Source organism: Arvicanthis niloticus, chromosome 16 (assembly GCF_011762505.2).
Source record: "Arvicanthis niloticus isolate mArvNil1 chromosome 16, mArvNil1.pat.X, whole genome shotgun sequence".
NCBI classification, from domain to species: Eukaryota; Metazoa; Chordata; class Mammalia; order Rodentia; family Muridae; genus Arvicanthis; species Arvicanthis niloticus.
This window is the reverse complement of record NC_047673.1, coordinates 66,956,829-66,974,336: the sequence shown is the minus strand read 5'-3', so window position 1 is coordinate 66,974,336 and position 17,508 is coordinate 66,956,829. Positions and strand designations below refer to the sequence as shown.

The following is a 17,508-nucleotide window of genomic DNA, read 5'->3' as shown; positions in this document are numbered from 1 at the left end:
AGCTAAGACGAGAGCCTTAGCTTTAGGTTCGGGTCTGTGGCAAGGCAGCTTTCTTTGTTTAGGCATATGTGGTAATGGAAGTCCTCACTTCAGGGAGGATAGGATATGGAGACAGGAAGCCAGTGTCTCAGGACTACATTCAAGATCAAACCCCTAACAACCCAACTTCCTCCCACTAGGCTCCTCTTAATGTTGCAGCACCTTCCTATAGAACTGGGGGCTGGGAACAAAGCCTTCAAACGGGAACCTCCGGGGGACACTGAAGCTGGAAACTTAACTATGTAGCTGAGGGAAGCACCCGAGAGTGGCGGGCGCATTACGTTAGCCACGGCTCTGGGGCCACCGGCCGGTGTTTAGTAAGCTGGATACCGTACGTCTAGCAAATGACAAGGGAAGCAGCAGCCCCTCAACATGTTCTTGATGAGAAAACACTCTGGGCAGTTAGCTGAGTGTAGAAGAAAGACTGGAGCCTCAGACTCACAAAGAGATAAAAACTAAGGGGTCTAAATCCCCCATTGTCCACGTGGAAGTGGCCGGGACTGGGCAGATTGCAGCCCTGGGTGTGGATGGTGAGGCTCCAGAAACACTGAACTAAGGGCTTTCCATTATTAATCCCTGTCAGTCACAGGCTGCGGCCTGCTGACCAGATGTCTTCAAAGATCCTAAATTTGTCCCTCTGCTGATAGGCCCTCCTCCCCAGACTTGCTAATTCACTACAGCCATTATCCTCATCTGTCCACAGTCAGCCTGTGCAGTCACTAGCACATGTGCCTATGGAAGGCAGCTTTGGGGTAAATTTAGAGTGTAGCGCCACCCAGCTCTTCTCTGGAAGGAGAGGTGCAGTCTGTCTCAGCCTCAGGGGTCAGGAGCAGCATTGCAGAGCAACCCCTAGCCACAGGAGAGGGTGTCATGAGCTCCATGGACATTTCAAATGCTCCCACACCTGGTGGTGCCTGCATGCAGCTGCAGTGAAACTTAACTATGTAGCTGAAGGAAGCACCTGAGAGAGTGCCAGGTGCATTGGTTAGCCATAGCTCTGGGGCCACTGGCCAGCCTGGAGTGGCCTGGAGCCTCCTCATTTCAGGCTTCCTCAGGTAGTGCTTCTGGTGGGCTCCAACACAGGCAGCCCCCACAAAGACATAGAGCATGGCATACCCTGCCCCCAGCTTCCTTTCTTTGCATATAGATAGATAGATGACTGGGCTGGAGTTCTCTTCAGAGTTCCAGCACTGCCATCTCTTGCAAAGCAGGTGAGCTTTCTGCTCTCAGTCACACCAAGGTCAGGGTGCTTCTCAGCTGGAGCCCACTACTATGCAGGGAGGAGAACGAGAGTGCAGAGCCTGCAGCATGCATGAGTGTCCCCTCCCGATGCTTCCAGGGTCCTCAGATAGACTGCAGGATGGAAGGACTCAAGGGCCCAGCTTAGCTTCCCCCACAGTGGCCTCATAAAACCTGAGCAATGGTTCATTTCCTCTGCCCTAGGAGAAGGAAAACTTCCCTAGGGGAAGCTTCCCTGGGGAAAGCCATAGCCAATGTAGCATTGGGACGCTCGCATGCCTCCACTCTGACACCTTGTCACAGGACAGGGTATTGGGGGATCAGTCTCCCTGCTACAGAGGAGACAGACCTGCATGAAGCGTGTGTTGATTGTCTGGTCCAGGAGTACTGTTGCCTCGGCAATCTGCTGACAGTTATATCATCCCCTTTCTTTGTAGCTCCTGCTCCGATGGAGCCCTGGAGTGGCTCCCACAGCTGGTTTTTGTTTTTCCCTGAGAAACAATTAACTGTTCTGTGTTCCAGTCAGGCTGGTGAGAAACACTAGGACTCATAGTAGTTAAGCTGCATGATCCCAAGGTGGCTTCCCTCAGATTAAGTCTTATTGGGGTACTGGCTTTTGGCTTCCTGCTGCTGCAAACAAGTGGGCCATGGTGTTTGTGAGCAATCTGTAAGCCTGGTGTGGGGTGGCAGGTCACAGGAGGTCACAGGAGGTCACAGGAGGCAGGAGAAGCTAAGTGCTGGCTTGGCTTCCTGCTGTAGCACCAAGCTGAGAGGAGTTAAATCCTGATCATTGTCCCCACTGGAATGAGACCCTCCTCTACCCAAGTGCCTCTCTCTCTCTCTCTTTCTTTCTCTCTCTCTCTCTCTCTCTCTCTCTCTCTCTCTCTCTCTCTCTCCCTCCCTCCCTCCCTCCCTCCCTCCCTCCCTCCCTCTGTCTGGTACAGGCTGATCTCAAACTCACAGGCTCAGTGCCCATGCTCCACTGGTGGCTACCCACCATGCACCAGACTTGGCTAATGTTTCAAACCATTGCTCACTCTATAAGCTGCTCTCAGGTATGATCTCCCTCCTTTTAAAAAAACATGCTCCCTACTGAACTGGGGACAGCCCTAGACTGTCACTGCTTCACATTTATGGGAAAAGGAAAAACAGAGACAAGGAGAACTGTTGAGGAAATACACTCTATGGAAGTCCTCTGGAGATAGACACACTATGAGTGTCAAGAAAACAAATAATTCTTTTAAATTTAAAAGATATTTTAGAAACATTGCGCAGCCCAACCTGCACCAACCAACAACCCAACTGTTAGTGAATCCTTCGTTACTATCAGTCAGAAGCAGTTTCTCGGACTGTTCTATAGACACATAAGCTATATTTCAAATTTCTTGGTAGTGGTTGTTAGCATTCTGTCTAAACTCCACCCCACAGTTACCTGGCAATAGCCAGGTAGGCCTGGCCCACTATAAAAATGGCAGCTTGCCCCTGTCTCTCTCTCTTTCTTGCTCTTGTTCTCTTGATCTCTTGATCCCTCTGTCCACTTGCCCCCTTCCCCCTTCCCTTCCCCCCTCTCCAGGTGCTCATGGCCAGCCTCTACTTCTCTCTCTCTCTCTCTCTCTCTCTCTCTCTCTCTCTCTCTCTCTCTCTCTCTCTCTCTCTCTCTCTGCCTCTACTATCCTAACTCCCCTCCCATGCCCTGAATAAGCCCTATTCTATACTATACCGGTGTGTGGCTGGTCCCTCAGGGTGAAGAGATGCCTCAGCATGGGCCCGCTGAGACATCCCCTTCCCCCATACATCACCACACACCCACAGAACATATTCTCTTTATCTTTTTATAAACACATCAGTGGTCATTATACTAATTTTTTTTGATGACTTAAATTGACAGCTGCTGGTAGCCACCATCTGCTGAGTCCCTGGGCTTATAACTCCTTACTGATTATGCAATTATAATCTTCTAAAGTACCTTAGAATCACCACTCCTATTTTACAGATGGAAAAACTGAACATGATGGGTTAATTAACTTGCATACGTCCTGCCCATCCATGGCAGGGCCTGGAGTCACATCTAGGTGGTGCCCAGCTGGCTATCTCACCAAGCCGGCCAGCCTTCAGTGAACATTTCCGAAGAGTCCAGCACTGTGTTACTCAGCTTTGTCTGGCTGTGGAAAATAACTGAGATGACAACTGGAAAGGAGGAATGCCTGATTTTAGCTTGTGGCCTCTCAGGTTTCAGATCAAGGTTACCCTGCTTGAGGCAGAGCATCGCAGCAGGCTTGTGGCAGTGGAAGCCGCTCACTCCATAGCAGCCAGGAAGCAGACATGTGTGCTGGTTTGAGCAGGTTTGGCCTCCACAGACTCATGTGTTTGAATGCTTGGTCGATAGGGAGTGGCACTATTAGGAGGTGTGGCCTTGTTAGAGAAAGTGTGTCACTGTATAGGTGGGGCTTTGAGTCTTAAATGCTCAAGTTATGCCCTGCATCAAACACATCCAGTCTCCTTCAGCTGCCTTCAGATAAAGATACAGAGCTTTCAGCTCCTCAAGCACCATGTCTGCCTACAGGCCGCCATGCTTCCCACCATGATGACACTTAACTAAATCTCTGAACTGTAAGCCAGCCCCAATTAAATGTTTTCCTTTAGAAGAGTTGCCTTGGTCATGGTGTCCCTTCATAGCAATGAAACTCTAACTAAAAGAGAAGTTATTGGTACTGGGATATTGCTTTGATAGTTCTGACCAGGCTTTTGTTTAGAGGAATGTGGGTTTTTGAATTAGCACAGCAGTGGAATGCATTAAGGAGGCTTAATGGGCCATACTAGTCAAAGCAGGGACCACAGTGGTGTGAGGAGACCTGGCTGAGGATGTTTCAGAGAAGAGAACTTTACTATGTTGCCTAGAGATCATTCTTGTGGTATTTTGGTGAAGAATATGGCTGCTTTTTGTCCTTATCTGAAGAGTCTGCCTGAGGCTAAATTCAAGAGATTTAGATTAATTAAATTGACAAAGGAATTCTCCAAACTGCCTAGCATAGATTCTGTCCTGTGGTTCATTCACTCTTGTGAAGAACATTTTGATGAAATGTAGCAAGCTTAGAAAGAAAAAGTACAAAATGTATGGTTCAAGGAAGGGTAAAAAGGGGCACCAGGAAGTAGAATGGAGCTAAATCCTGTGTTCAGGGAGATAAACAGATTAAAGATATTAAATGGAATTAGGGAGTGGTAACCTCGGGGCAAGATCCTACCCAGCTAAACTTCCATCTTGTGAAAAGAAATTAAAGTTTAAGTCCAGGTACAGTGGTGCAGTCCTTTAATCTCAGTACACAGAGGCATGCAGATCTCTGAGTTCAAGGCCAGCCTGTTCTGCAGAGCAAGTTCAGAACAGCCAAGCTTAGGCAGTGAGGGAAACTACAAAAAACAGAAAGCTGGTGAAGATGTAATTGAATAAGGGGACCATGTTCCAGCCCAGCAAGCAGCCGACTTGGCAGCTCTGGCCACATGGTTCTGGCTTTAGAATCAGAGATGCATTTCTCTCTGCAAGTAAGGAAAGCTGCTGAGACCAGGTGTGCGGCCAGGGTATCCCTGGATGGAGGCCTAGGAGTCTGTTGCATGAAAGTGTGAAGGTAAAGCCGAGACTGCCTTTGAGACCCCAAGATGTTAAAGGTGCCAGAGCCATAGGATACCTGCCAAGCAAAGCTGCTAAGAAGTAGAAACAGCCCAAGAGAAAGAAGTGTGCTGCAGTCAACAAAGGTGAAGAGTGGAGAGCTGAAGAACTATTTGACATCAGACATGGAGATGCAGACTTTAGAGTTTGTCCAGCTGGTTTTTGGTCTTGCTTTGGTTCAGTATTTCCTTACTACGCTTCCTTCCCTACATCTTGGAATGGTAATGTATATCCTGTGCCATTATATTGGAAGTATGTGATCTTTTTTTGGATAATATTTTGATTTTATAGGGAATTACAGTTAAGAGATTACATGAATCTTAGAGGAGAATTTGAACTGTGGGTTCTTAAACACTGCTGAGACTGTTGAGACTGTGGGGACTTTTGAAGTTGGAATAAATGCATTTTGCATTATTTCATGTCTATAAACCTATGGGAGACAGGGAGTGGAATGTGGAGTTTTGAATAGTTATGGTCCCCACAGATTCATGTGTTTGAATGCTTGGCTATAGGGCGTGGTACTATTAGAAAGTGTGTCACTGTGGAGGTAGAGTTTTAAGGTCTTAAATGCTCAAGCTGTTCCCAATGTGAAAAACATCCAGGCTCCTGCTGTTGCCTTCAGATCAAGATGCAGATCTCTCAGCTCCTCCGGCACCACGTCTCCCTGCTGTGATGATAATGGACTAAATCTCTGAACTATAAGTCAGCCCAATTAAATGTTTCCCTATATAAGAGTTGTCTTGGTCATGATGTCTCTTCACAGCAATGAAACCCGAACTAAGACAGAGGACCAGGGTCCCATTTCCCGCTTGTGCTCCAGAGACCTGACTTTCTTCCAATAAGCCCCACCCACTTTCAGGATGAGAATACTGAGGGCTCAAAGTCGATGGGCTGGCAGGTTGTGATATTCCAACCTTTCTTGGTTCTTACTGGGGTACTTGCGCAGGCTCGCCCCTGCCTGCTGCTCTCCCCATGGGGCAGAGCTGCTTTCCAGTGTCAGGTCTCATCTCATTCTGTCATTTTGACACATGGAGGCTCATGGCTTTGGCCCTTTCCTCCCTCCACAAGCTGTTCAGTGGTGATGAGAACAAGGCAGGTCATTGTCTGAGGCCTGTAGAAATGTGTGTAGAGGCCAGCCCCTTCCAGCAAGGCATTCTGACAGGTTTCATAGGATACCCAGGCTGCACACTGTCAGGACAGCCACTAGCTCTCAGAGCAAAGACCTTAGTTCAGTATGTCTTTTCTAGGCCCATGTCTCATCCTAGCAATGTGTGGACACTGGCCTTCTACTGTGTTCTAGGGACCTTGTGGCACTTGGGGAACTGGGGAACTGTGGCTGACTCCTGTCCTTGTCCTGTGAAGCACCTTCTGTCCTCACAGTGAATGGCTGGTCCATGAGAAAGGACACTTCTTTTCACCAGGCAGGTGCTGATGTGCCATCTAGGGCACAGGAGGACCTTTGGGACTTGCATGTGTAGGACTGTGACTTCTGGACAGCAGATGCCTAGGCTGTGTCACTGGAGTCAGCTCAGGCTTTCTTCTAAGGCATCTCTAGGAATTCCAGGTGTGTAAGGGTTAACAGTTTCTGTGACAACAAAGAATGGAGATGAAGATCATAGGAAACTCATGTGTGCTGGGCCTAGCACCTCCCTATTGAACTAATAGCTATAGTCTCAGCCACAAGGCAGGGGCATTACCAGAAAGGGCACTTTTTGAAAACTATGTGAGACTTCATGGTAAGACAGAGCAAGTGGTAAAATACCAAACAACTCTGTAAAGCTAAGTGGGCTGGGATGAGCTTATGCAAAATAGTGGTAGTGCAAGCTGCCAGCTTGGGTCCTCGGCTTCAGACATCCTTCTGCAAGGAATACTGTGAATGTGAGCAGATACATACACTTAAATCTCTATGTTGTATGTGAGATGGGGAAACTATATGTGGTGTGTGAGCGCTGAGGTATAAACACTAAATGTACACTTGGGTACCCACTGAGGTGCGTCCTACACGGCTCCCCACCAATGCCAATCCTGCTCTGCCACCTGTGACCGCACACGTTCTGCTGTACGTCTCCCCCAGACAAACTGGAGGTGACTTTTGTTTTGTGTTGTTTTGTTGTTGAGTTTTTAGTGTGGTGGTAAAATGTCTTTTGTTCAGAAGTGTTCTTAGACGACAGCCTCTTTGCTGTGGAGATTCTGACAGGACCTTCCTCTTTTCTTAGAAGCATATTCTCAGGATGCTTACTCCCACACTTCCCCTGTGAGAGGAGTCTACTGATAAAATTAAGGGCACTTTCCAAACAGCATATAGATCTTAAAACTGTAACTATTTTAACGGTAGAATATGGTCAATTCCCCCTCCCTCCTTCCCTCCCAGTGAGGCTCTGGTACTGACTAAGCACTCACTGCAGGGCTGCGGTTGTGAGTGGCTTGCATCCCTTATGTAACTCAGTCCTATGCATGCTGTGGGTGAGAACAGAGGAGAGAGTCAGATGCGGGCTCACAGGATGGAGTAGTGCTAAGTGACCAGCGTGCCCCACAGTTTCCAGGGCTACTTAGTCTCCTCCTCTCTCCCATATCCCTGTGACATCTCCGCAGACCTGCAGGCCCATGTTCCCCAGGTCAGGGCTGGACCTCTCCTGTTTTGATGTATAGACTCTCTTCCAGAACACCTCCTGGAACTTCAAGTGTGTATGGGACAACAATCACCATGCAATCGTCCCTCTTCATATCAGATGTTTTTATTTCAGCCCCTGGCTCCAGGTGAATGGTCTGAGGTACCTTGGCACTTGATATTATGGTCTAAGCAACCTGTCCAAGTGGCCTCAAAGTCACTCTGTGACGTGCTGGACTCCGTCCCTCCCCAGAGCTCCTCCCTCTGTCCCTTACCCTGCTGTGCATTCCATCGTCCCAATCTCCTTCTGCCCACTCACTACCCAGATGAGCTCAGGTGTCCTGTAACACTCCACACCTCTTCCTTCTACACTTCTGATACTCCCCAAAGTTGGGCTGATGACCAGTGTTCCACATCCAAATTTCTCAACAGTACCTGCAGTCCTAGCAGTCGCAGCCAAGATGGAGACAGCTGGATCAAGGGTTCAAAGCTAGCCTCAGCCACACAAGAGAGACACCAACCCAGGCTATATAAAACCCTGTTTCAAAATAACCACACCATACAATCTTTGAACCTCCAAACTCAGAGTCCCCATACTAGCTAGAGCTGAAGATCCTCAATCCTTCTTGATCCATTCACATCTTGTCTGATGGAGACTGTTGCTTCAGTTCTGTGGCCATATTCCCTTGCATAGTAACAGGGTCTTTCACTGTCTGGTCCCTGCATAGTCATCTCCTCTCCTCACACAGCAGGTAACCCAGCCCTTCCAAAGATAACTCTGTTTCAGAGAAGTGCTGCATACAAATTCAGCACTCTCAGTCACCACTGGAATTTGAAAATCTTACAACAGGTAAACAAACAGGAGACTTGGAAACAGAGTAACCCTTCGGAATTCACTCATACTGGCTAGTCTACCTCGGGCTGGATTCCTCTCAGTTCAAGCTAGAAACCAAAGTAACACTTCCAACCTGATTCCAAACACACAGCCATTGGGCCTGGTGCATGGACATCCATACCCTGATGCTGAGGAGGTCCCAACAGAAGAATCCCTGGTGTTCACAATTCACTGTAGTGACCATACAGCCAAAGTGACTTATTCTGAGAAAACTGTGTATGTGGTTTCAGTTGTCAGTCAAAACAATAGACTATTTAAATGACAACTATCTGTTGTTGCTCTTAATCATGAGAACTTGGGTAAATCCTAGGGCCACTCTGAAATAAGGAGAGACACTAGAATAGAAGTGAAGAAACTCAAGGACAGATGACAGAGGAGAGAAGTCAGGAGGAGAAGACGGTTGTGTGAATGGTGTGTGGAAACCAGCTTGCAGTACTGTAGAATATGAACAGCATACAGGACCCAGCTTGCAGTGAGTGCAGGCCTGCTGAAAGCCACGCACACATACACCCTTCACCTGTCCTCAAAACCTAAGTTGATAATGGGGGCAACAGAGACCACGGGACCATCAAGCACAAAGCAAGCAGTACCTGGTGGGTAAGAAAAAGCCTCAGCCCAGAGACAGCAAGTTCCCTTCCATCTCTACAACTTCTCCAGCCACAACGGCCCAGGGTTGCTACATTCCCATCTGCCCACAGCAGCTATACAATCCAAATACTGCACTGAGTACAAGTTTTGAAAATTCAATTACCCTAATTACTGTTCGAGGTAATTAATTTTGGCAACTAACCCATGCTAATTTAAAGTTGTATACTTTTGTTCCAATACTTAAAAATTGCCACTGCATTTTACATAATTCCCTCTCATTAATGTGGTCAGACAGATCACATGATGAAGAACTCATGCACCGGGTTAAAACGTTGTCAGTGGCTGTTTTGCAATTTAAACATCCTTGGCCAAAACCCACCCTGGTTCAGAAATGATTTAAATGATTCTGGGGAGAGTTTACACCTTCAATGGAGAGAATTTACATTCCCAGCACTGTTGACTGACCGTCTCTCTTTCTCAGAGAAGTTCTCTATTAGTCTTGCTGCCTACAGAAACAGGACAGAGTGCTTGAGGGCAGTGATGGTGGCAAAGCCACACTGGAGATGAGAGGTACCTGAGAAGTCACAGTTCAGCCCATCATGAAGAGACTGCTGTCAGACAGTGTGAAGGCGGCTGCCCCACTGAGGCAGCCTGTGGAAGCATTTAGGACAGGGACCTGTGGTGTCTGACTCTGGACTTGAACCTTATAGGGTTTTAAAGTTCTTCCTTCCTCTGTCTGTCTGTCTGTCTATCTATCTATCTATCTATCTATCTATCTATCTATCTATCTATCATTTACCTATTTTCTGAAGTGTGGGGACAGAGCTCTAGCTCTAGGCTAAGCATGTGTTCTAACAAAAACTACAGTACCAGCCCAGCCCTCGTGGGTGTGGCTCAGTGGCAAAAGGCTATCAAATAAAAGCTCTGAGTTACATCCCAGCAATGAGACAGACAGAAAGAAAAGAACAAAGGAGGATGAGAGGGATAGAGGATCCAGTCAATTTGTCTATCTTCTGTAGAGCACTAACAATAAGAATTTAGGCCAGAACCTTGAAACAGGTGACCCTCTGCAGCATTCTAGAGAACGCTGGCCGTGCAGGTTCTGAGGCCTGCAGGAGTGAGGAAAGAGAAACTTCCTCCTCTGCACTTCTGCTAGCTCAATGGAGAGAACAGATTTGGTATTGTTTTTAATTCTTCCTAAATTCTCAATCTATTGCATGCTGGTGGTTTTGTGCAGTACAATATGCACACAGCTGCATTTTAAATTTTCTGTAGTTTTCTGGCTACCCCATGTCAGTTCTTGCCTTGTGGCAGACTAGTAGCAAATCATTTCAGGCCAGACCAAGTAGCAATCACTGAGCCCAAAGAATAGTGCTGGGGTTGGGGGTGTGAGGTGGAAGGAAGCTGCAAATAAATCCTCAAGTTGCCCCCTTCCCATCCCCGCCCCCACATGCTTGCTGAAGTGGCTTCACTGAGCCTTCCTCAGTCCCCTGCTGAGCAGCAGGCCACCAGGAGACGTGCTCCCCAAGTCCTCTGAGCCTCTGACCATGTCAGGAGCTCCACCAGAGCTCCTCCCTAAGACAGTGCTCCCACCAGATTGGCACCTTAGAGCACCCAGGGACAGGCACGCACCCCTCCTCTGTCACCATCAGGCAGCCAGGGCTACCTGCCAGGCTGAGCCCCAGTATCTTTGGAGAACTGGCCATGGATGGAAGATTCCAGTACATGGAATAAGAACAAGAAGTGGCAGGCAAAGCATTTCAGATTCTCCGTTAGGAATACAGCTGGGTAGCAAAGTACTTTGTGGCATAATCCAGGACCTGGGTTCCATTTCAGGGTCGCAAAAAACAAAACTGTTTTCTTTTAAACCTTAAAAACCCAGAAAGTCACTTGCTTAAAGCCTGAGTTACCCCAACTAGTTCTTCCTAAGGGAGGAGCAAGGTCCTGGTTAAGTATGGCTCCACCTCTGGACAACAGGCAGGGGAAGGGGTGTGGCTGAAAAAGCAGTCTGCAGAGCTGAACCCAGGGCTCAGGGCTATCTGTAGCTGAGGCAGGAAAAACCCTCCTCCCTCACATCACCTGTCAGCATCTGCACCCTGTGACACACAGCTTCTGAAGAGCTGCAAGAACACTACCAAGAAAATCCACAGCCCTCTACCTAAGCTCTGTGGGGATGATCTGCTCGATCTGGTCCCCTCTGGCTCTGACCTCTCCCTAGTTGTTCTTTTTCCTTAAAAAGTCACTTTACAGCCTGGCGGTGATGACACACACAGTTCATCCCAGCACTTGGGAGGTAGAGGCCATGGAACTCTGAATTCAAAACCAACCTGGTCTACAGAGTTCCAGGACAACTAGGGTTACACAGAGAAACCTTGTCTTGAGAAAACAAAGCTAAACAAAACAACCACCCACCCACCTTACTTTACTTATGGGCATTTTTGCTGGTGGATATGAAGTGGTTCCTTCAGAGGCCGGGGGTGGGGGTAATCCCTTGAACTGGAGTAGTTCACAGACAGGTAGTTGTGGGCTACCATGTGGATGCTGGGAACCAAACCAGGATCCTCTGGGAAAGCAGCCATTACTCTTACATGTTGAGCCGTCTCTCCAGTCCCTTTTCCCTTGTTCTCTCTTTAACCTGGTTTTTAGAACATTGGCTGTGTAGCCCAGGCTGGTACTGCACTGGACTCAGGTGAACTTCCTCAGTGTCCCGGCTCACCTCTCCTGTCCTCTGCTCTACCATCCAGGATTTTTTCAAGCACAGAGTGAGGTGCACACAGTGCGGTGCACACAGTGAGGTGCACACAGTGAGGTGCACACAGTGAGGTGCACACCCCACTGTCCTTTTCTCTTACATGCCATAGTGTTTCCTATGAACCCTTACAGAACTGCTTACTGTCAACTGCACTGCTGTATTATTGCTATAGATAGCATGTCTAGCTAACTGACAGGTTCTTTTGTTGTTGTTGTTTTTGTTTTTTTTGGTTTTTTGTTTGTTTGTTTGTTTTTGTTTTTTCGAGACAGGGTTTCTCTGTGTAGCCCTGGCTGTCCTGGAAGTCACTCTGTAGACCAGGCTGGCCTCGAACTCAGAAATCCGCCTGCCTCTGCCTCCCAAGTGCTGGGATTAAAGGCGTGCACCACCACCCCCAGGCTAACTGACAGTTTCTTAACTGACCTAAAGCTATCACCTCTGCCCGCTGCAGAAGAGAGCCTCTGCACTGTCAGGCCGGCCTTTCCAATCCACAGCACTTGATGCTCAGTTTCACTTTGGTGAACGCTCTCCCAAGTTAAGCCAACAACAGTCTTAAGGGAAGATATGCCCTGCTCAGCAGCACACGTGGAGGCACAGTGCCCTGTCTGGGGAAGACTCTCTTCTAATAAGATCCTGCTGCTCCAGGGACCTCAGCCCTCATGGAGGGTGTCAAGTGAGGGCCTCTGCCATCTCCTTCAGACTGGACCATCCTTACTTAGGGGGCCAAATTGGTCACAGCGGTGTGATGGACGAAGAGTGAGTCCACGGCAGCTGAGTAACCAGATTCAGTCACTAAGGTGTGCCTAGTGGCACATATCTTAATTAGGTTTTAATGCTGGTAATTTGATAACAACTCCTGGCTTTGGGCTAGAGAACTGTCAGTGCTGAAAGCTTTTTATTTAGTTTCTCTTCCCTCTGCACTGAGGCAGCCTCCCCGCTGACCCTTGTCAAAGAACCCCATCTGCTGGTTGCCACGGTAACTGAAGGAGACCAATTGAGCTGAACAGAGCGACTCAGAAATAAAATCTGCAGCCAGAGGAATTCTGCTATGAGTAATAAATCATTTAGTAAAAGGGGGTCCTCCACACGGTGATGAGTGTTGGGATAATATGATGGCACAACTCTTCCAGCTACAAGGTTCATGACAGATCAGAGTGATTAGATTAGACTGGCTGGAGGGCTCATTTGGTTTCTAGTGGGCCCCTGCATTGCAACAGACAGATTCGGCCCAGTTACATGACACAGTGGGTGGGGGTGAAGGGTAAGCTTAACACTTGGTTCACAAAATGTTTTTATTTTAAGGAGTGGCGAGGCAGCAGCTGAGGCTCCCAACACACCTTACTCATTTTTAAAAGAAAGTACAAGTTAACCAACATCCCGGGTTATCACTCAGCAGCAGTGGCACGTTCCAGCCTGAGGCATAGAAGAGGGCAGGCAATGTACCCCTTGAGATGACAGAGCTCTTTCTAACTAAGAATGACCCAGGATGGTCTCAGTGGGGCCTAGGGGCTTTGTCCCCTAATTTTGTAAAGCTCCCTGGCACTGAATGATGGGCAGAAGATAAAGGGCCCTTGTGCCCAGTCCTGGGAATTCTCCTGAGACACAGCCAACGGAGCTGCATTTTCAAAACAAAAGTTCTGTGTTTTGTTAGTTGTGCTAATTGTCAAGCATGTCCCCCTATCTGCCATTTCCTTGGACGGTGTAGACAGAGACACAAGTGTCCTGACAGTAGATTAGGTCAGGAGAGCAACACCACTGTACAGGCAGTGCATAAAGCCTTCTCACCCCGCAGGCCGCTCTCCTCACTGGCTGCCTGGCACCATTCTAAGAGGCAATGGTCAGGGACTAGGCAGACTCCCTGACCCCAAGAATACGCTAACTGGTTCTTGGAAATAATTTTCAGCCAAACCGAAGGGTAGATTTTGTTTCCTCTCCTTCTGGATGCTGCCAACAAACTGCTTCTGTCTTAGTTTTCAGAGGAGGAGCAGCTGTGCACTTAGCCCCTGCAGCCCGCCTGCTCTGAACTCAGGCCGCACCCCGCCCAGAGGACAGCAACAGCCTCCAGTGCGGCTGGCCACCCCGTGCTGGGCAATTGTCCTCCTGCAGGTGCAGCCAGCCACAGGGCTCCGCATGGGCCACAGGGGCGCACCCGCCTGCTCCGCCTCTGGATACCGGTGCCTTGGCCAGCACCCCCTGCCCACCATGAGAGAGCCGGCACCTGGCGGGAGTGGGCGCCAGCCTGCAGGGGCCGGGCTGGGTGCCTAGCATCTGGCTATGGAGGCTCCACAGGGGCTCCCTGGGCCTCTGGACTTTGGCAGAAGGAGGGGATTAAAGCGATCTGGCAGTTTGGGGAGGAGATGGGCGAGAGCTTCATTAACTACATGCTCGGCCCAATTTCATTCTCCTGAGAAGCAATGAGAAAAACAGGTTGATTTCTCCCCGATGCAAGAGGTGCTGTGGGTTTCTATTTGCTGTTCTTAATTTTAATTCCTTATTTGTAAACAAATAACTGAATCATTGTTTGTTGATGATCATGAACGACCCAAATTTTAATTAAAGAGAAAAAAAGTCTTGGCTAATAGAGAGGCCAAAGAAATATTACAGCCCATTTTAATTTCTATGTAGTAATTAAGCTTCTCATGTGACTTAATTGAAACTGGCAAGACTTAAGAACTCACTCAAAGAGGTGAAAATCAAAAGGTGCTGGATGACCCCCCATGTGGGTTTTCCCATCAACTCTCAACTGGAAGACAGCCCTTGCGAGTCCGTGGAAATAGCTGCAGTGGGCAGTGCTCTATGCCAAGGCTTCCGTTCTGCCCCTCTTTACAAAGTTACCAGTTAGAGTTTCACTTCTAAGCCGTACTTAGAAATTCCCCTCCAAACGCTTTGTCTCGGCTCACTCTCCCAAATTCCCCTCATATTTCAATTCCCAGACACTCTTGAACTTTGCACATGGTGCCAGTTTGAGCCTGCACAGAATAATCAGTGTATTAATTCTACTCAGAGACAGTGAGATTTCTCTAACACAATCTGCCCAACCTGAACTCTTTCCTTCAGAAACATTTTGCGTTTAAAAAGAAACTCCCAGCATGAGCCTCATAAGAAGCGACATGTAACAGACAGTGCATGTGGTGCCGGGCATGCAGCTCAGAATTCAAAGAGAATGTTGTACTTTGTTTCTTCAGTGCCGTGTGCATAATGTACATGTGGCCGAAACTGACATCAGACATGGAGAGTAAAAAGCCTGGGGGAGGGGATGTGAGGGTGGTGGAAAGACAGAAAATATGTTGATAAAAACAGTAACTTCTGTTAATCTACATTTTCCAGTCACTGTCTTAATTAAGAATGTTAGGAAATATGTTACAGTTTAATTGCATTGTTTCAAGAGACTCCAAGGCTGACAAATTCCAGGCTGTGTACACTTGGAAAGAAAAAGGGATCAGAGTGACAGTTTCTTCTAATTGGTGAATAACAATCAGAATTAGGCTTTTCACAGATACTGGCCCCCCAATGAATCCCAAATTCACAAGACAGAGTAAGAATATCCTAACATTTAACATGTTAGCAAGAAATGGGTTCTGGGGCAGGAAGCGGGTGTGTTTCAAATGTGTAAGAGCACAATTTAAACTGCCAATACCAATCGTGACTTAAGGTGTTATTAAGAGTCTCCACAGGATTTCTAGAAGACCCCATTTAGAAAGAACAAAGGCAGAAGCAATGCCATTTGCAGACACACTCCCATCTCTAACAGCCCCTTTCTCTCACTCCAACCCAGTTACATAGGGCCTGGCTTCCACAGGAGGCTGTGTGCTGCTACAACGGACAAAGAAGAATGCACTGTCACTGCTGCGTGTTCTGAGGGAAGCTGTGCTCAACACACTTCACATGGCTCTGGCTTTTCATGTTTTTATTATTGTGATGTGCATGTGTACATATGAGTATGATGTGTGTGTGCACCTGTGTCCGTGTGTGTGTGTGTGTGTGTGTGTGTGTGTGTGTGTGTGCGCTCTCGAGTGTGCATGTGTGTCTGTCTGTCTGTCTGTCGGCAAGCATATGTAGTATATGTGGAGGTTCAGAAAACAACTTTGTGGAGTTGGTCCTCCCCTTCTGTCTTTATGTGGGTTATGGGTATCGAACTCAGATCATCAAGCTTGCACAGTGAGTGGCTTGATTTGCTGAACCCTATGGTCAGCTCAGTAACTCAGTTTTAACCTACAAGTTGCATGCTTTTCTTGGTTCTGTTTGTGGGGAGGGGCTGTATATCTGGAGTCAGACGTGACAGGCAAGGCATTAACACTCAGTATGCTCTGTCCTGGGCTCAGAAAGACCAGGAACTGGCCAGTCACTCCCACAGTTCTCAATGTATAATGAAAGTTTGCAGAATGATTCTCTCAGGTCAACCCACTGCTTCCTTGGCTGTTGAAGTGTTTATAAAAAGATAAAGAGATAAAGAGATAATGTTCTGTGGGTGTGTGGAGAGGTGTGGGAAGGGGATGTCCCAGTGGGCCCATGTAGAGGCATCTCTTCCCGTGAGGGACCAGTCACACACTGGTATAGTATAGAATAGAGTTTATTGAGGGCATGGGGAGGGGAGCCAGGAGGGTAGTAGAGGCAGAGAGAGAGAGAGAGAGAGAGAGAGAGAGAGAGAGAGAGAGAGAGAGAGAGAGAGAGAGGAGAAGAGAAGAGAAGAGAAGAGAAGAGAAGAGAAGAGAGAGAGAGAGAGAGAGAGAGAACACGCCAGCCATGACCACATGGAGAGAGGGGGAAGGGAAGGGAGAGGGGACAGAGAGGCAAGAGGGTAAGAGATTAAGAGAGAGAGAAGGGGGAAGCAGCCCCTTTTATAGTGGACCAGGCCTACGTGGCTGTTGCTAGGTAACTGTGGGGAGGAGCATACCTGGCTGTTGCCAGGTAACTGTGGAGGTGGAGTTTACACAGAATACTAACAGCCCATCCTTTGCCATTTGACCTCCTATAAGCCAACTTTGACAGATCTGAGCCTCAAAGGTAGCTATGTGCTCTAGAAGGGGTAGACCTAACATTTCCAGCCACTCTAGATTTTGCTGCATGAACAAAGCCCCCCACTCAGCAACAGAGCACAATGCTTGCCTTGCAATGGCCATGTCATTGCAATGGCCTGCCAGCACCCCAGGTCTCACTGCTCACTGCTCAGCTTATGCTCAGCCTGAGCATCTGACCTCTCAGATGAGCCAGAGCGTGGCAGGTATGGCTGTCCGTCCAGTGACTTCACTGGTAGAGACTGGAAGACCTGCAGTAGTGGGAGGTATGCGCTCATGTGTTCACTATGACCTTCACAGGTTTGTCTATCTCCTGGAATCAGGATGGAGACACAGGCCCTCCAGAGTTAGCCAGCCTTCCTGCAAAAGGCATTTTGTCAAGGTCCTGAGAACTGTAGGACTGAGCCCCTGTGGAGGACAGAGGAACAACACACAAGAGCAGGGCTGCAACGTGACTAATTAATTACCTAACTGGGGGCAGAGAGGAGAGTTCACGGGGCCTAGAGCCCAGAGAACCCAGCCTTGTAATTAACAGTTGAAAAGTTCTAGTCAATTCTCAGAGTTCGAAGAACATTTAAAGGATACAGAAAGCTGCGGGGAGGAGAGCAGCCGCCGCCCCAGGGCCAACTGCCTCTCCAGCAGCGGCAAGGCTGCTCCCCTGCTCTCAGGACCATTTGTTCCCTTACACAATCTCCTGAAGCCATTTAGAGAGAG

General features: G+C 48.2%; 1 protein-coding gene across 11 annotated transcripts in view; it reads right to left on the bottom strand.

Annotated features, from left to right (window-relative positions):
* Sdccag8 (SHH signaling and ciliogenesis regulator SDCCAG8) overlaps positions 1-17,508 on the bottom strand; it is a 194,480-nt gene that overhangs the window by 8,850 nt on the left and 168,122 nt on the right. The gene's annotated exons all lie outside the window — the stretch shown is intronic.